A 17,116-nucleotide genomic window follows, 5' to 3' on the forward strand; every position below is an offset into this window, starting at 1 on the left:
CTCGGCAACGAGATCTCGTCTCCCGAGGATCTCGGTGCTGAGATCTCAATCTGACCATGTGCCACCCCTTGCAGCCACCGCATCGCAACAATGGATCTATGGGGGCCTCTGAGCTTTCAGAAAATGCTGGCGGAGCCCCTTCGCACCACAGAGCACCACCGCCGCACCACAGAGCACAACAGCGGCACCACAGAGCATGACCGCAGCACCAGCATGGGAAGGGAGGCTGCAGCCTGGGACCACTGCCACAGTATTTTGTAAGTATATTCTGACTATAAGACCATCCCCATTTTCCCCAAAAATTTTGGAGGAAAAAAGTGAGCCTTATAGTCCGAAAAATACGGTAATCATGTTCAGCTGACAATAAGGAAAAAAAAAGTTTAGACCAAAATTGAATTCAGAAAACTTTCTTTCAGAACTAGAACTAGGTGTCGTTTACATCGGATAGCTGACTTGAAGGAATCTCCCCTAGCATAGGCGAGGAGTAGAAAACCTACATAAGATACATCCTTTTACTTCTGAAACATCTGCACGTTTTATGCTTGCGCTGAGAAAGGGTTCACTCCTCGGGCATGTTGTAAGCAAAACATCTGCTGGCATTAATACAGAGGTAGGATGTATGAGGCTGCTCTAGCTTGCTAAAAGAAAATTCACAACATAATTAAATCTCAAGCCATTTCTCTTAACGGGAAAATATCAAAGTTTGATTTTAATATGTTGTGTTAAAATTAAATATAAGCATCGTTTATTTCACAAGAATACACGGCACAGTTTGCCACGCAAGATCATCTTACATTTCACAGAACATTTTTAGCTCTTTGAAATATCTGAAATATACAGTCACCCTTGGTGAACCTGTCAAAATATATCAGAGGAGTGTTGAAACTAAAATTCTACAGTAAAGCAATACATGGGACTCCATGCACTAAGCAGTGGATGAATTCCTTTAATATATATGCAGCAACGTGGGGAGTATTATATGCAGCTTAGATTTACAGATCGGTCAGTGGAAACAGTCTGACTTTAGGACGACAAGATGTTGGAATGAAAATATATGGCTCCACACCAACCATCATTATGGTCCTATGACATACAGTATTTTTTACTATATTAAAATATTCATAAATCAATTTTATGTTATATAATTTACAAATAGAGATGAGCAAAAAGATTCAGACTACCCTAGTCTGGATTCCACTTCAGGATCAGGGCAGCGCGTAATTGCTCCACCGGTACCTGAATGTTGGTATTCAGGGTACCCCTTGTAATTATTGGCTCCTGCAACATCACAATGTAGTGGCAGAGCCCTGTAATTGTATGACGTCACTTCAGGCCTAGTTACTTATTTTTTCTATCCAAGTACATCACCTTACATTTATACCCATTAAAGCTCATTTGCCATTTATCAGCCCAAGCTTCTAGTTTACATAAATCCTCCTGTAATATAAAATTGTCCTCCTCCGTATTGATTAGCCTGCAGAGTTTAGTGTCATCTGCAAAAATTGAAATTCTAGTATGCAAAGAAAAGAAGAGGGCCTAATACTGACCCCTGTGGTACCCCACTGCTAACCATAACCCAGTCCGAGTGTGCTCCATTAATAACCACCCTTTGTTTCCTATCCCTGAGCCAGCTCTTAACCCACTTACACATATTTTCCCCTATGCCCATTATTCTCATTTTATGTATCAACCTTTTGTGTGGCACAGTATTAAAAGCTTTTGAAAAGTCCATATACACTACATCCACTGGGTTCCCTTGGTCCAGTCCGGAACTCACCTCCTTACAGAACTTGATCAGAGTAGTCTGACAGGAACGGTCCCTAGTAAACCCATGTTGATATTGGATCATGAGGTTATTCCTCTTCAGATACTCCAGTATAGCATCCCTTAGAATGCCCTCCAGGATTTTACCCACAGTAGAGGTTAAGCTTACTGGCCTATAATTTCCGAGTTCAGTTTTGTCCCCTTTTCGAATATTGGCACCACATTTGCTATACGTCAGTCCTGTGGTACAGACCCTGTTATTATGGAGTCTTTAAAGATTAAAAATAATGGTCTATCAATGACTGTACTTAATTCCTGCAGTACTCGGGGGTGTATCCCATCCGGGCCAGGGATTTGTCAATTTTAGTGATTTTAGACGCCGCCGTACTTCCTGCTGGGTTAAGCAGGTGACATTTAATGGGGAATTTTTGTTATCACTGATCATATTATCCATCATGGGATTTTTTTGTGTAAATACTGTTGAAAAAAAAAAGTCATTTAGAATATTGGCTTTTTCCTCATCCTTATCCACCATTTCACCCAGACTATTTTTAAGGGGGCCAACACTATCATTTTTTAGTTTCTTACTATTTATGTAGTTAACCCCTTCTTGACCTGTGACAGCGTATGCGTCATGAAAGTCGGTGCCAATCCGACCTGTGACGCATATGCTGTGTCACAGAATGATCGCGTTCCTGCAGGCCGGGTGAAAGGGTTAACTCTAATTTCACCCAACCTACAGGAACAGGGGGAGTGGTACTTCAGCCCAGGGGGGTGGCTTCGCCCCCCCCCCCCCCGTGACTACGATCGCTCTGATTGGCTGTTGAAGTGAAACAGCCAATCAGAGCAATCGTAATATTTCAGCAATGAAAATTGATGAAATATTGCAATCTAGCCATGGCCGATGCTGCAATAGCATCGGCCATGGCTGGAGACCCCGATCTGCCCCTCGCCACACACAGACAGCGGAGATGTGCTGCCGCCGACAATGTTTCCTACCCCTCCGTTCTGTCCCCGCTGCCTTCCTCTCCCCTCCGCCCCCCTGTCCTGTCCGGCGCCCCGCCCGCTGTCCGAGCCCCCCCCCCTACTTACCGAATCCTGGGGTCCCTCCCAGCATCCTTCCGGCTTCCAGCATGGGCGCCGCCATCTTGCAAAATGGCGGGCGCATGCGCAGTGCGCCCGCCAAATCAGCAGGCCGGCAGAATCGTTCATTCATTTTGATCACTGTGATACATCCAATCACAGTGATCAAAATAAAAAAATAGTAAATAGCTCCCCCCCTTTATCACCCCCATAAGTAGGGAGCATCATAAAATAAAGAAATTATATTTATTTTTATTTTTCCACTAGGGTTAGGGTTAGAACTAGGGTTAGGGCTAGGGTTAGAACTAGGGTCAGGGCTAGGGTTAGGCCTCTTTCACACTTCCGTCGGTACGGGGCCCTCGCCAGGCGTCGGCGCGACGTACCGACGGACATTGTGAAAAAAAAGGCACGACGTGGGCAGCGGATGCAGTTTTTCAACGCATCCGCTGCCCATTCTAAAGTTCGGGGAGGAGGGGGAGGAGCTCTGGCCGCCCATGCGTGGTAGGAAATGGCGGACCTGACGTACGAAAAAACGTTCCCTTGAACGTTTTTTTGTGACGGTGGTCTGCCAACTACTGACGCATCCAGTGCACAACGGATGCGACATATGGCCATACGTCGCGATCCGTCGGCTATACAAGTCTATGGGAAAAAACACATCCTGTGGGCATATTTGCAGGATGCGTTTTTTTCCCAAAACGATGGATTGCGATGGAGGAGTCACGACGCAAGTGTGAAAGAGGCCTTAGGGCTAGGGTTAGAACTAGGGTTAGGGCTAGGGTTAGAACTAGGGTTAGGGCTAGGGATAGAACTAGGGTTAGGGCTAGGGATAGAACTAGGGTTAGAACTAGGGTTAGAACTAGGGTTAGAATTAGGGTTAGAATTAGGGTTAGGGTTGGAATTAGGGTATGTGCACACAGTGCGGATTCGCAGCAGTTTTCCATGCGGTATACAGTACCATGTAAACCTATGGAAAAGCAAATCTGCTGTGCTCATGGTGCGGAAAATACCGTGCGGAAATGCTGAGTTGTATTTTCCGCAGCATGTCAATTCTTTGTGCGAAATCCGCAGCGTTTTACACCTGCGCCTCAATACGAATCCGCAGGTATAAAACGGCATGTGAAATCCGTACAAAAACGCAGGAAATCAGCAGTAAATCCGCAGGTAAAACGCAGTGCGTTTTACCTGTGGATTTTTCAAAAACGGTTGCGGAAAAATCTGCACACGAATCCGCAACGTGGGCACATAGCCTTAGGGTTAGGGTTGGAATTAGAGTTATGGTTGGGATTAGGGTTGGGGTTGGAATTAGGGATAAGATTAGGGTTAGTGGTGTGTTGGGGTTAGGGTTAGGCTTGTGGTTAGGGTTATGGTTGGGATTAGGGCTAGGGGTGTGTTGGGGTTAGAGTTGTGGTTAGGGTTATGGTTGGGATTAGGGTTAGGGGTGTGTTGGGGTTAGTGTTTGAGTTAGAATTGAGGGGTTTCCACTGTTAAGGCACATCAGGGGGTCCCAAACGCGATATGGCGCCACCATTGATTCCCGCCAATCTTGCATTCAAAAAGTAAAAGGACAAACTGGACAACAACTATTGGGGTCTAATTTCTCCTGTTACCCTTGTGAAAATAAAAAACTGCGGACTAAAAAATCATTTTTGAGGAAAAAAAAGGATTTTTTATTTTCACGGCTCTACATTATAAACTTCCGTGAAGCACTTAGGGGTTCAAAGTGCTCACCACACATCTAGATAAGTTCCTTGGGGGGTCTAGTTTCCAAAATGGGGTCACTTGTGGGGGAGCTCCAATCTTTAGGCACACAGGGGCTCTCCAAACGTGACATGGTATCCGCTAAAGATTGGAGCCAATTTTTCATTCAAAAAGTCAAATGGCACTCCTTCCCTTCCAAGCCCTGTCGTGCGCCAAAACAGTGGTTCCCCCCCAAATATGGGGTAACAGCGTACTCAGGACAAATTGGACAACAACTTTCGGGGTCCACGTTATCCTTTTACCCTTGGGAAAATAAAAAAATTGTTGCTAAAAGATCATTTTTGTGACTAAAAAGTTAAATGTTCATTTTTTCCTTCCATGTTGCTTCTGCTGCTGTGAAACACCTGAAGGGTTAATAAACTTCTTGAATGTGGTTTTGAGCACCTTGAGGGGTGCAGTTTTTAGAATTGTGTCACTTTTGGGTATTTTCAACCATATAGACCCCTCAAACTGACTTCAAATGTGAGGTGGTCCCTAAAAAAATGGTTTTGTAAATGTTGTTGTAAAAACTGAGAAATCGCTGGTCAAATTTTAACCCTTATAACTTCCTAGCAAAAAAAAAAATTTGTTTCCAAAATTGTGCTGATGTAAAGTAGACATGTGGGAAATGTTATTTATTAACTATTTTGTGTCACATAACTCTCTGACTTAACAGAATAAAAATTAAAAATTTGAAAATTGCAAAATTTTCAAAATTTTCGCCAAATTTCCATTTTTTTCACAAATAAACGCAAAAATTATCGACCTAAGTTTTGCTACTAACATGAAGCCCAATATGTCACGAAAAAACAATCTCAGAATCGCTAGGATCCGTTGAAGCATTCTTGAGTTATTACCTCATAAAAAGACACTGGTCAGAATTGCAAAAAATGGCCAGGTCATTAAGGTCAAAATAGGCTGGGTCGTGAAGGGGTTAAAGAATATTTTAGTATCATTTTTATTCTTTCTGGCAATGAGTCTCTCTGTCTCAATCTTTTTTGCCTTGATTTGCTTTCTACAGAATTTATTTAATTTTCTATATTTATTTAATGCCTCATCACTACCTACTTGCTTTAAGGGCTTGTTCACACGATCCTTTTTTCGCTGCGGATTTTTCAGGTCCTGATTTGTGAAACCCGCAGTGCAAAACCTGCGTTGGTTTTCACTGCGGGTTTCAGTCCTTTTTCTCCTGCGGATTCCACTGCGGGTTTCCAGCTGCATTTTCCTATTGGTGCAGGTGGAAACCCGCTGCGGATTCCGCAGAAAGAATTGACATGCTACTTCTTTTTTTCCGCTGAAAATCCGCGCTGATTTTCAAGCCGAAAAAAGGATAGTGGGCACAGCGGATTTCGTTTTCCATAGGGTAACATTGTACTGTACCCTGCATGGAAAACGTCTGCGGATCCGCAGCTGCGGATCCGCAGCGAAAACCGCATCGTGTGAACATAGCCTAATTCTCTAAATGCTTTCTTTTTGTCCCTTATTGCGCCCCTTACAGCTCTATTTAGCCATATTGGTTTCCTCCTATTTCTAGTATGTTTATTCCCATACGGTATATACTGTGCACAGGTCCTATCCAGGATGCTAATAAACGTCTCCCATTTTCTTTGTGTATTTTTATGTCTCTGGATATCGTCCCAGTTAATTGCACCAAGATCCTCTCTCATCCGTTGGAAATTTGCCCTCCTGAAGTTTAGTGTCCTTGTAACCCCTCTACTACACATCTTATTAAAGGTGACCCCCAACCCTTATATTTGATATGCGGTCTGGCCTGTTGGTTAATATTAGGTCTAGCAGAGCCCCCCTTCTTGTTGGGTCCTGAACCAGTTGTGAAAGGTAATTGTTGCTCATAGTTGTCAAAAACCGATTACTTTTGCTGGAACTGCAGGTTTCTGTTCCCCAATCTATTTCAGGGTAGTTGAAGTCCCCCATAATAATGACTTCTCCTTGAGTCGCTGCTTCATCTATTTGCTTTATGAGGATATTCTCCATTGCTTCCATTATTTTTGGAGACTTATAACTAACCCCTATCAGTAATTTATTATTTTTTCCCCCTCCCCTTATCTCCACCCACAGGGACTCTACATTTTCATTAGATTCACCTATATTATTACGCAGGATAGGTTTTAAGGATGATTTTACATATAGACACACCCCACCCCCTCGCTTATCTGTACGGTCATTTCTGAACAGACTACAGCCCTGTAAATTAAAAGCCCAGTCATGGCTCTTGTCCAGCCATGTCTCAGATATCCCCACCATGTCATAATTATGTTCCAAGAAAATTAATTCTAATTCCTCCATTTTGTTGGTGAGGCTTCTGGCATTAGTATACATACACTTTATGTATCTCTCTTTAACTCTATTCTTTCTTATAATATTAACTGTTCTAACCCCACCCCCCATGCCTCGGCCACCCCCAACTTCCTTATTTGTGCCCAGGTCTCTATCTGCACTATCGTCCCCTCCTATAAATTGAATACCCTCCCCCCATTCCCTAGTTTAAACACTACTCCAACCTTCTAGCCATTCTCACCCCCAGCACAGCTGCACCTTCCCCATTGAGGTGCAGCCCGTCCCTAGTGTAGAACCTGTAGCCAACTAAGAAGTCAGCCCAGTTCTCCAGGAACCCAAACCCCTCCTTCCTACACCAATTCTTGAGCCACTTATTAACCTCCCTAATCTCCCGTTGCCTCTGTGACGTGGCACATGGTACAGGCAGTATTTCATAGAATACCACCTTGGAGGTCCTTGCTTTAAGCTTGCAGCCTAATTCCCTGAAATCATCTTAAAGGACTTTCCACCTACCTCTAACTTTGTCATTTATGCCAATATGTACTATGACCGCTGGGTCCTCACCAGCACCTCCCAATAATCTATCAACCTGATCAGCAATGTGTCAGACTCGAGTGCCAGGTAGGCAGCACACTGTTTGACGATCCCTGTCTTTGTGACAGATTGCGCTATCTGTTCTCCTAATAATTGAGTCCCCCACTACCAGCACGTGTCTGGCCTACCCTACTCTCCTATTTCCCCCCTTACTGGAGCACACACTCCTCGAGATTTCAGAGGACATGTCTTGTTGCAGCAGTGCTACCGCTGCACTGACACCCCGCTCAGCTGCCAGCTTAGCAAACGTATTGGGGTGTGCCAGATCAGGACTAGCCTCCCTGGCACTCTTCCCTCTACCCCACCTTCTAACTGTCACCCAGCTAGCTGCCTCACTTTCCTGCAGCTCCATCCTACCATCCTCCCCCACATCTATCAAATTGAGCGTCTGCTCAGTGAGCAGCCGACTCCTTTCCATATTGTCAATGGATCTCAGTGTAGCCAGCTGAACATTTAGATCCTGTACCTGGGCTTCCGAATGCAAAACGTGCTCATATCTCGCACAGTAGTATGCACCCTCGACCAGCTGCTCAAGGATTGCATACATGTGGCAAGATGTACACTGAATGGCATTGTCAATTATGTCTGAAAAGATAAAGTCACCACTCCTAAGACTGAAAGAAAAGGTACGTGAGGGAATCCTCTAATGATATACAGTGAAGTGTTTTTTAAACCTAATACATGTTGTTTTTCTTTGACAAAAACATGTTTTAATGATGCACATTGTATCACTAACCGCACACTGGGACCAGTTTAAAAGTTAAAAATGAGGTGACAGGTTACCTTTAAAGAAAGTGTCTTCTAATAATTGGCAGTAGACTTGGAAGTTGATTTTGAGTCCATCTTCAACACAAAATCTTTCATAATACCAGTTCATAGCAATACCCCACCTCTGCCATGCTCACATATGAGTCAAAGTGGAGGTTTGTACCAGTTACAGAATGAGCCACGGGCCCATCCATCTGATCCGTCAAGAGGCACTCTTCTCATCAGTCAATAAAACATGTCCTTAAAAATCGGTAGTCAAACATTTAGAGAACCAGTATTGACGTTTGTGTCTTGTTCAGTGGTGGTCGGGTTTCAGTCTTCCTTACCTAGTCTGTGTCTCTGAGCACTGAACACCTTGTATTTCTGGGCACTCCAGGGAGTTTGCAGATCTGGAATATGACAGCACTGCAGGATAATGGCATCCCGATCGTTTCACGTTTGATTCTTCTCAATTTTTTTTACGTCTTTTTTTTCTCAACATGCCCTGGTGACTAATTGCAAAAAAACTTTTGATGATTCTGTGATCACTCCCCAATATCTTAGGAATTTCAGGAGTAAAGCATTCCTTTGTAAGACATGTAATCTTTTTTTACTTTTCATAGAGTCAGTTAAATCTCTTTTTGGGCCATTTTGTCTAAAGAAAACAAGCTGCCTATTAATTCTACACACCTTGATAAAGGGCATTGTATTCTTGGGTCTCATCTCACCCATTACCCAAATACACATCATATGATCTGCTTCATCCAATAAGAATCAAGTTTATACAGCTTGGAGTTAGAAAATCTGCATAAAAATGATTTGGTCAAAATACTCACTTGCCTAACAATTCTGCACTCAGTGTACAAAGGAAATGCTGTCCTGTCTTGGGCATAGGACCAAAAGCCAACCAGAGAGGACTTGGGATAGAGCTGCTACAAAAGAATTGCGGCATCTGGCCTAAAATACTTTATTCCTCAGTTACAAACAAAACCTACTAGTTAAGGCTAATTTATGCTATGAGGCACTGCTTAAAAAAAGTAGCTTTAACCTGCAACTAAGCTCTTTGTTTTCCAAACGATATGTGCGTTCAGTAGGTCATGAAGATGCCCCAATTCTTAAAAAGGGTACAGCTCCCAGCTGTGAAAGGAATACAATTTGTTATAGACATACAGAATGTGTAGCAGGTACTGATGTATGTAGACCATACTTACCTTTAAACCCTGGAACAATGAAGATGTAGATGTAAATCACAGCACAGTTTTTTGCAATGCTGGTTAATCAACTCCAACCGCTACACTGATGCCTCTACCCTTTGCCAGTCATTGCACTCATTGCCCATCCGCTACAGAGTCCAATATAAACTTCTCACTCTCACCCACAAATCTCTACACAGTTCTGCACCACCCTATATCTCTTCTTTCATCTCATGACCTAAGACTAACATCCTCAATAATCCGATACTCTCATTCCCGTCTCCAAGACTTCTCGCAAGCTGCACCAATTATAGCTCTGGAACGCTTCGTGAGACCCACTGATTCTGAGATTGTTTTTTCGTGACATATTGTACTTCATGGTAGTGGTAAAATTTCTATGATAAGACTTGCATTTATTTATGAAAAAAAAGGAAATTTGGCAAAAATTTTGCAATTTTCAAACTTTTAATTTGTGCACCCTTAAATCAGAGAGTTACAGTTGTGCTCAAAAATGTACATACCCAGGCAGAATTTTTGCTTTCTTGGCCTTTTTTCAGAGAATATGAATGATAACACCAAAACTTTTTCTCCACTCATGGTTAGTGGTTGGGTGAAGCCATTTATTGTCAAACTAATGTGTTTTCTCTTTTTAAATCATAATGACAACCAAAAACATATGAAGTTATAAGGGTTAAAAGTTGACCAGCGATTTCTCATTTTTCCAACTAAATTTACAAAACTGTTTTTTTAGGGACAACATCACATTTGAAGTGACTTTAAGGGGGTTTACATGACAGAAAATACCCAGAAGTGGTACCATTCTAAAAACTGCACCCCTCAAGGTGCTCAAAACTACATTCAAGAAGTTTATTGACCCTTCAGGTGTTTCACGAGAACGTACTATGGCAATGTGGAAGGAAAAAATTAATATTAAGCTTTTTTCACAAAAAATTCACTTTAGACCCAAACGTTTTTATTTTCACAAGGGTATCAAAAGAAAACAGACCACAAAATTTGTTGTGCAATTTCTTCTGAGCACGCCAATACCCCATTTGAGGGGGAAATCCACGGTTTGGGTGCATGGCAGGGCTCAGAAGGGAGGGAGCACAGTTTGACTTTTTTTTAATATAAAATTGTCTGCAATCGATGGCGGGCACCATGTGGCATTTGGAGACCCCTGATGTGCCTAAACAGTGGAAACCCCCCAATTATAACTCCAACCCTAACACAGCCCTAAACCCAACCCTAACCCCAACAAGCCGCTAACTCCAACACACCCCTAACACCAATATACCCCTAACCACAAACCTAACCCCAATACAACCCTAATCCCAAACCTATCACAACCCTAACTCCAACCTTAACACAACCCCTACCCTAACTAACACAACCCTAACCCCATCACAAGCCTAACCCAACCCCAAACCTAACCTCATCCCCAACATAACAAAACCCTAACCACAAAGAATGGAAAAAATATATATATGTTTTATGGGCAGCACGGTGACTCAGTGGTTAGCACTTCAGCCTTGCAGCGCTGGGGTCCTGGGTTCAAATCCCACCAAGGACAACATCTGCAAGGAGTGAGTTTGTTCTCCCCGTGTTTGCGCGGGTTTCCTCTGGGCTCTCCGGTTTTTGTCAAAGGGGGGGGTTGATTTACTATTCTTTTTATTTTGATCACTGTGATAGGGTCTAGGGACAATGAACCAATAGGAAAAATCTCCTATTGTTGCTGGGTACTGGCCGGCAGATCTTGACAGGCGCACTGCGCATGTGCCTGCCATTTTCTTCCGGGAAGATGATGAGGAGGGCTGGGAAACAGATCAGAAGGATCCAAGGATGGCGGAGGTACCGGGGGGCTCGGGTGACCCCATTTCTCTCTGCTCTGGTGTGCTAGATCATATCAGAGGAGAGAGAAATGAGTGGAAAACCAGACTTTTTTTATTTTTGTGATCGCCGTTACTCAGTGAATAATGGTGATCAAGTGACAGAGGATGGTAAAAAAAACAACCCAAATCATGTTCTCCGGGTTCTCAGCTACCCCTGGGGACCAAGACCCCGGAAATTTTCCGACGCTGGGGGCGCTATACACTTATTTCTCAGCGCCGCTAAAAAGCGGCACTGAGGAATTAGTACCCTTAACTGCTGCCGTTAAAAGGCGTATTGGTGGTCATTAAGGGGTTAATATTTAACTGTCCCACCTTTGACAACAATGGCAGGCTTCAATTTGTTAGTAATATGTGAGCTATTAGCGCCTTTCTTCGTCCATTGTTCCTCTGCAAATAGCACATTTCTGCCTGCTCCAGAGATTTCACCTTAGCTTAACCCTTACTTGACATGGCCAATTTAAATTTTTGTTTTTGCAATTCTTCGAAGAGCCATATTTTTTATTTATTTTCTGTCCACATACATTTATGGAGACTTGCTTTTGGCAGGACAAGTTGTACTTTTCAATGACACTATACATTTTACCACTTACTGTGTACTGGAAAACTGTAAAAAAAATTCCAAGTGCAATGAAATCGCAAAAAAAAAAAACAATTGCGGCAATGTTTTTTGGAAATTGTTTTTACAGAATACATTGTATTTACCAATGACTGTCCACATCAGCAGACATTCTGCAATAACAAACTTGCCTATTTATTTTTTTTTTATAATTGTAGAGGTGAAACAAAAATCTGAAATTTGTAAAACAAGAAAAATATATATATTTTTTTTCAATTTGTGTCGCTATTTTCCAAAACCTGTAATGTTATTTTTTCAACGACTATGGATCTGTGTGAGGGCTCATTTTTTGTGTGACAAGACCACTTTTTTATTGATATCATTTTGGGATAGATATGAGATTTTGATTGCTTAGTACAGGAGTTTTTTTGTGTAATCGCAGTAACAAAAAAACAAACTTGTTTTTTTTAACTTTTTACTGTTTATTGTGATTATCAATTGGGTTAATTAATTTTAGATTTTGATAGGTCAGACTTTTATGGACACAGCTATACCACATGTGTGTATTTTTTAATATCTTTATTTTTAAAGGGAGAAAAGGTGGGTAATTTGAACTTTTATTTTTTTATTATTTTTTCAAAACTTGTTTTTCTTTTACTTTATACTGTATTTTTTAGTCTCCGTAGGGTACTTTGAACCTGCGATTGTCTGATGGCTTGTGCTATATACCATCATAATGCTGTACATATAAAAATCATGTTCTCCTTTCAATGGAGCTCAGTGATGACAAGCACGGAAATCTTCAACAGACCCCCCAGCTTTTATCGCAACCCATTAGCGCCGCCAGGCCACGTCAACGGGCAGCCGATGTATGCATAGAATGACGCAACCCCGTGCGTTAATACTGCTGTCAGAGATCACAGGTGTATTGTACAGGTCCTTCTCAAAAAATTAGCATATAGTGTTAAATTTCATTATTTACCATAATGTAATGATTACAATTAAACTTTCATATATTATAGATTCATTATCCACCAACTGAAATTTGTCAGGTCTTTTATTGTTTTAATACTGATGATTTTGGCATACAACTCCTGATAACCCAAAAAACCTGTCTCAATAAATTAGCATATTTCACCCGTCCAATCAAATAAAAGTGTTTTTTAATAACAAACAAAAAAACCATCAAATAATAATGTTCAGTTATGCACTCAATACTTGGTCGGGAATCCTTTGGCAGAAATGACTGCTTCAATGCGGCGTGGCATGGAGGCAATCAGCCTGTGACACTGCTGAGATGTTATGGAGGCCCAGGATGCTTCAATAGCGGCCTTAAGCTCATCCAGAGTGTTGGGTCTTGCGTCTCTCAACTTTCTCTTCACAATATCCCACAGATTCTCTATGGGGTTCAGGTCAGGAGAGTTGGCAGGCCAATTGAGCACAGTAATACCATGGTCAGTAAACCATTTACCAGTGGTTTTGGCACTGTGAGCAGGTGCCAGGAAGCATGAAGTGCTCCAAAATCTCCTGATAGCTAGCTGCATTGACCCTGCCCTTGATGAAACACAGTGGACCAACACCAGCAGCTGACATGGCACCCCACACCACTGACTGTGGGTACTTGACACTGGACTTCAGGCATTTTGGCATTTCCTTCTCCCCAGTCTTCCTCCAGACTCTGGCACCTTGATTTCCGAATGGCATGCAAAATTTGCTTTCATCAGAAAAAAGTACTTGGGACCACTTAGCAACAGTCCAGTGCTGCTTCTCTGTAGCCCAGGTCAGGCGCTTCTGCCGCTGTTTATGGTTCAAAAGTGGCTTTACCTGGGGAATGCGGCACCTGTAGCCCATTTCCTGCACACGCCTGTGCACGGTGGCTCTGGATGTTTCCACACCAGACTCAGTCCACTGCTTCCTCAGGTTCCCCAAGGTCTGGAATCGGTCCTTCTCCACAATCTTCCTCAGGGTCCGGTCACCTCTTCTCGTTGTACAGCGTTTTCTGCCACATTGTTTCCTTCCAACAGACTTACCATTGAGGTGCCTTGATACAGCACTCTGGGAACAGCCTATTTGTTGAGAAATTTCTTTCTGGGTCTTACCCTCTTGCTTGAGGGTGTCAATGATGGCCTTCTTGACATCTGTCAGGTCGCTAGTCTTACCCATGATGGGGGTTTTGAGTAATGAACCAGGCAGGGAGTTTTTAAAAGCCTCAGGTATCTTTTGCATGTGTTTAGAGTTAATTAGTTGATTCAGAAGATTAGGGTAATAGGTCGTTTAGAGAACCTTTTCTTGATATGCTAATTTATTGAGACAGGTTTTTTGGGTTATCAGGAGTTGTAGGCCAAAATCATCAGTATTAAAACAATAAAAGACCTGACAAATTTCAGTTGGTGGATAATGAATCTATAATATATGAAAGTTTAATTGTAATCATTACATTATGGTAAATAATGAAATTTAACACTATATGCTAATTTTTTGAGAAGGACCTGTATGCTGTATTTTTCCTGCCATTTTTTAGATGCAGAAAAAATGCTGCAAAAACGCAACATGTGAACATACCCTTATACACTCAGGATTTTTCCTCTACCAATCTGGAAGAAAATTGTGCAGCATATCGGTGACATGGCGTTTCACTCATGCACTTCAAGATTTCTTCCTACGTGCGTGCAGAATGGTGTGAAATATTTGTACAGATTTCTACGAGGGATAGCCATGTCATTCAGACATATGTACATTATTAATCTTTGGATATACTGTATGTGCAGTAACAAACACAATGGCAGTTTTAGAAAACTGACTGATAGGAGCAATAAATCCAGGCTGATTTATGCGCACTCGGAGTGAGAGATAATAAGAATCCCCTCGCAGCTCATAACGCTGGCTGTGCTTGGCTAGTCATGCACTATTCCCGATAGACCATATAATCTGTGTGAATTCCTGCCTGGAAGGGATCAGTTAGCCACATGTACAGGAAACGAGTCTTAATCATTTGTTTAAATCTGCATATTAAACATGGAAGCAGCCTCTTCTTCTTCTGTGGGGTAAGCACATTCTTCTTCATTTCAATATGGTTTTAGCGTTTGAAATTTTTTAGGCGACGAAGAATAACATAAAAATATCTCTGCTCCATTTTCATAAAGGGTGTCTCTAGGCTAAGATGTGAAGACTTGGGAAACCATTCAAGCTTCTTCTACATGATTCTTTAATAGAAACTGGTTGTTTATTGGTCCATGAAACAAAACGGCGATATCAATATGGACACCGGAGCAGGAAAGTAAAATAGTGAAGTTCATATCCGATATAAAAGTGCTTCCTGTGCAGGATACAAGGATGGATGCGGGAAATACCGCCTGAAGTTACTACCGCTATAGTAAACTTATTCTTCCACAGCTGTTGTAGGGCTGGGGATATATAAAACGGAAAAGAAGCCATCTGAGCTTCAGAGCAGCGTGCCAAGAGTAAAGGCATGGATATGACATTAGACCGGTATAGTAGTGCAACGGCGGTCTACACCGGGGACCTCGATGCCCATGAGAATACATTGCAATTGTGGACTGTGGTTGACTACTACTAGAATAAAGTCTATTCCACTTGTTACAGAAACCTAGTGTTTTACAAATTTGCAGTGCCCCATATTCTTGGGAAAGGGAAGAGTTAAAGTGTAACTGTCGATTCACCCAACACCAGAGTGACAAGTTAAAGATACTTATGTCCAGGAACTGTTCCAATTCTCATAATCCATGCTGTACCATCCACTTTTCTTTTTTTGAGTGGATGGTTCATGTTCATCATCATCATTTTGCCAGCATTACAGGTGCTGAAACTTCCTTTTCCTCTCTTCCCAGCATGCATTGGTTGTCTGTTTCCTAACCCTCCACTTCCCCATTGCCCTTAAGTATGGTGTATAACAACACAATAAATCTTAACTATAGCCTCTTCTTCTTCCCATTAACAAGCACAAAATTCCTTTACAAACGACCTCTGCATATATATTTAACGAGAGCTGTGGAGCTTTCACACCTTGAACTGTGCACCCCATACAAATATTCCTCTATTTGGATCAATAATCGTAAGAAGAAATCAAATGTAATGCTCCCTTGCGTGTGTATGAATCTTCTTATTTTATTGTGCACTTTATATTTAATTATTTATTGCTTATGAACTAGTCTCTATAGCTTGATATGCCTCTTCTGTGGCGGATCTCCTTCTACATTACTGATGTCAGTATGTGAACCTCTTACATTGATCAACATATAATAATTTTTTTGATATAGCGCTAACATATTCCGCAGCGCTTTATATATACCATTATGTCAAAAGTTTCTCTAGTTTTTTTCTACTTAAAGGGAACTTGGCAGTAGATGCATGTCGTCCAAACCATGAGCAGCCTGGATCAGGTACTATCTCCATTATTGTAGCCATAAATGTGTCACTCTGCGGCATTTCTCAGAAAACATACATTGAAAACATCAAAAAACAAAAAAAATGGAGTTCAATACACGTAAATATACATTAAAAAATGTAAATTTTATTACAAATATTATTGCACAATTTATCACAATAGAGCAAACAAGAGACCCTAGTAAGAGACAAGTTAGTCCCAGGCAAAGAAGTAAATAAAAAACATCACAATGGTACTAGTGAAAAACCACAGCAAATTATACTAACTCACTCTGGTATCCAATGCAGTAATCCTACATATACAATGTTAGTATAAGCATTGGATATCCCCAGCATAGTACCCTCAGAATGTCATAATGACCAATTTTCCCCATGTAAAGGAGGGCAATTTGCAGTGTATCTAGTAGCCAAGTAGCTTACCCATGGTGATGTGGTATGATGCCAAAGGACCGGATCCACCCCCTGACGCGCGTTTCGCGTAGGCTTTATCAAAAGGCCTTCTTTGCCTGGGACTAACTTGTCTCTTACTAGGGTCTCTTGTTTGCTCTATTGTGATAAATTGTGCAATAATATTTGTAATAAAATTTACATTTTTTAAAGTATATTTACGTGTATTGAACTCCATTTTTTTGTTTTTTTGATGTGTATTGGGAGTATACACTGACTGTCCGGTTATTGGTTTGGGTCAATATATGAAGCCACTTGGAGGTCATTTGTTATTGTATGGGACCCATGTCTTTTCTGTGAGTTTGAACATAATACATTGAAAACAGTCTGGGGACTGTATGTCTCTGATGACTAGTCCAGGGCAGGTCCCTGCTGCTATTCTAGAGTGACCGGGTTCTCCAGAC

The 17,116-nt window shown here is 41.8% G+C and overlaps 1 protein-coding gene across 1 annotated transcript in view; it reads right to left on the reverse strand.

Annotated features, from left to right (window-relative positions):
* TBC1D5 (TBC1 domain family member 5) overlaps positions 1-17,116 on the reverse strand; it is a 745,630-nt gene that overhangs the window by 113,385 nt on the left and 615,129 nt on the right. The gene's annotated exons all lie outside the window — the stretch shown is intronic.

Source organism: Ranitomeya variabilis, chromosome 6 (genome assembly GCF_051348905.1).
Source record: "Ranitomeya variabilis isolate aRanVar5 chromosome 6, aRanVar5.hap1, whole genome shotgun sequence".
Lineage (NCBI taxonomy): Eukaryota > Metazoa > Chordata > Amphibia > Anura > Dendrobatidae > Ranitomeya > Ranitomeya variabilis.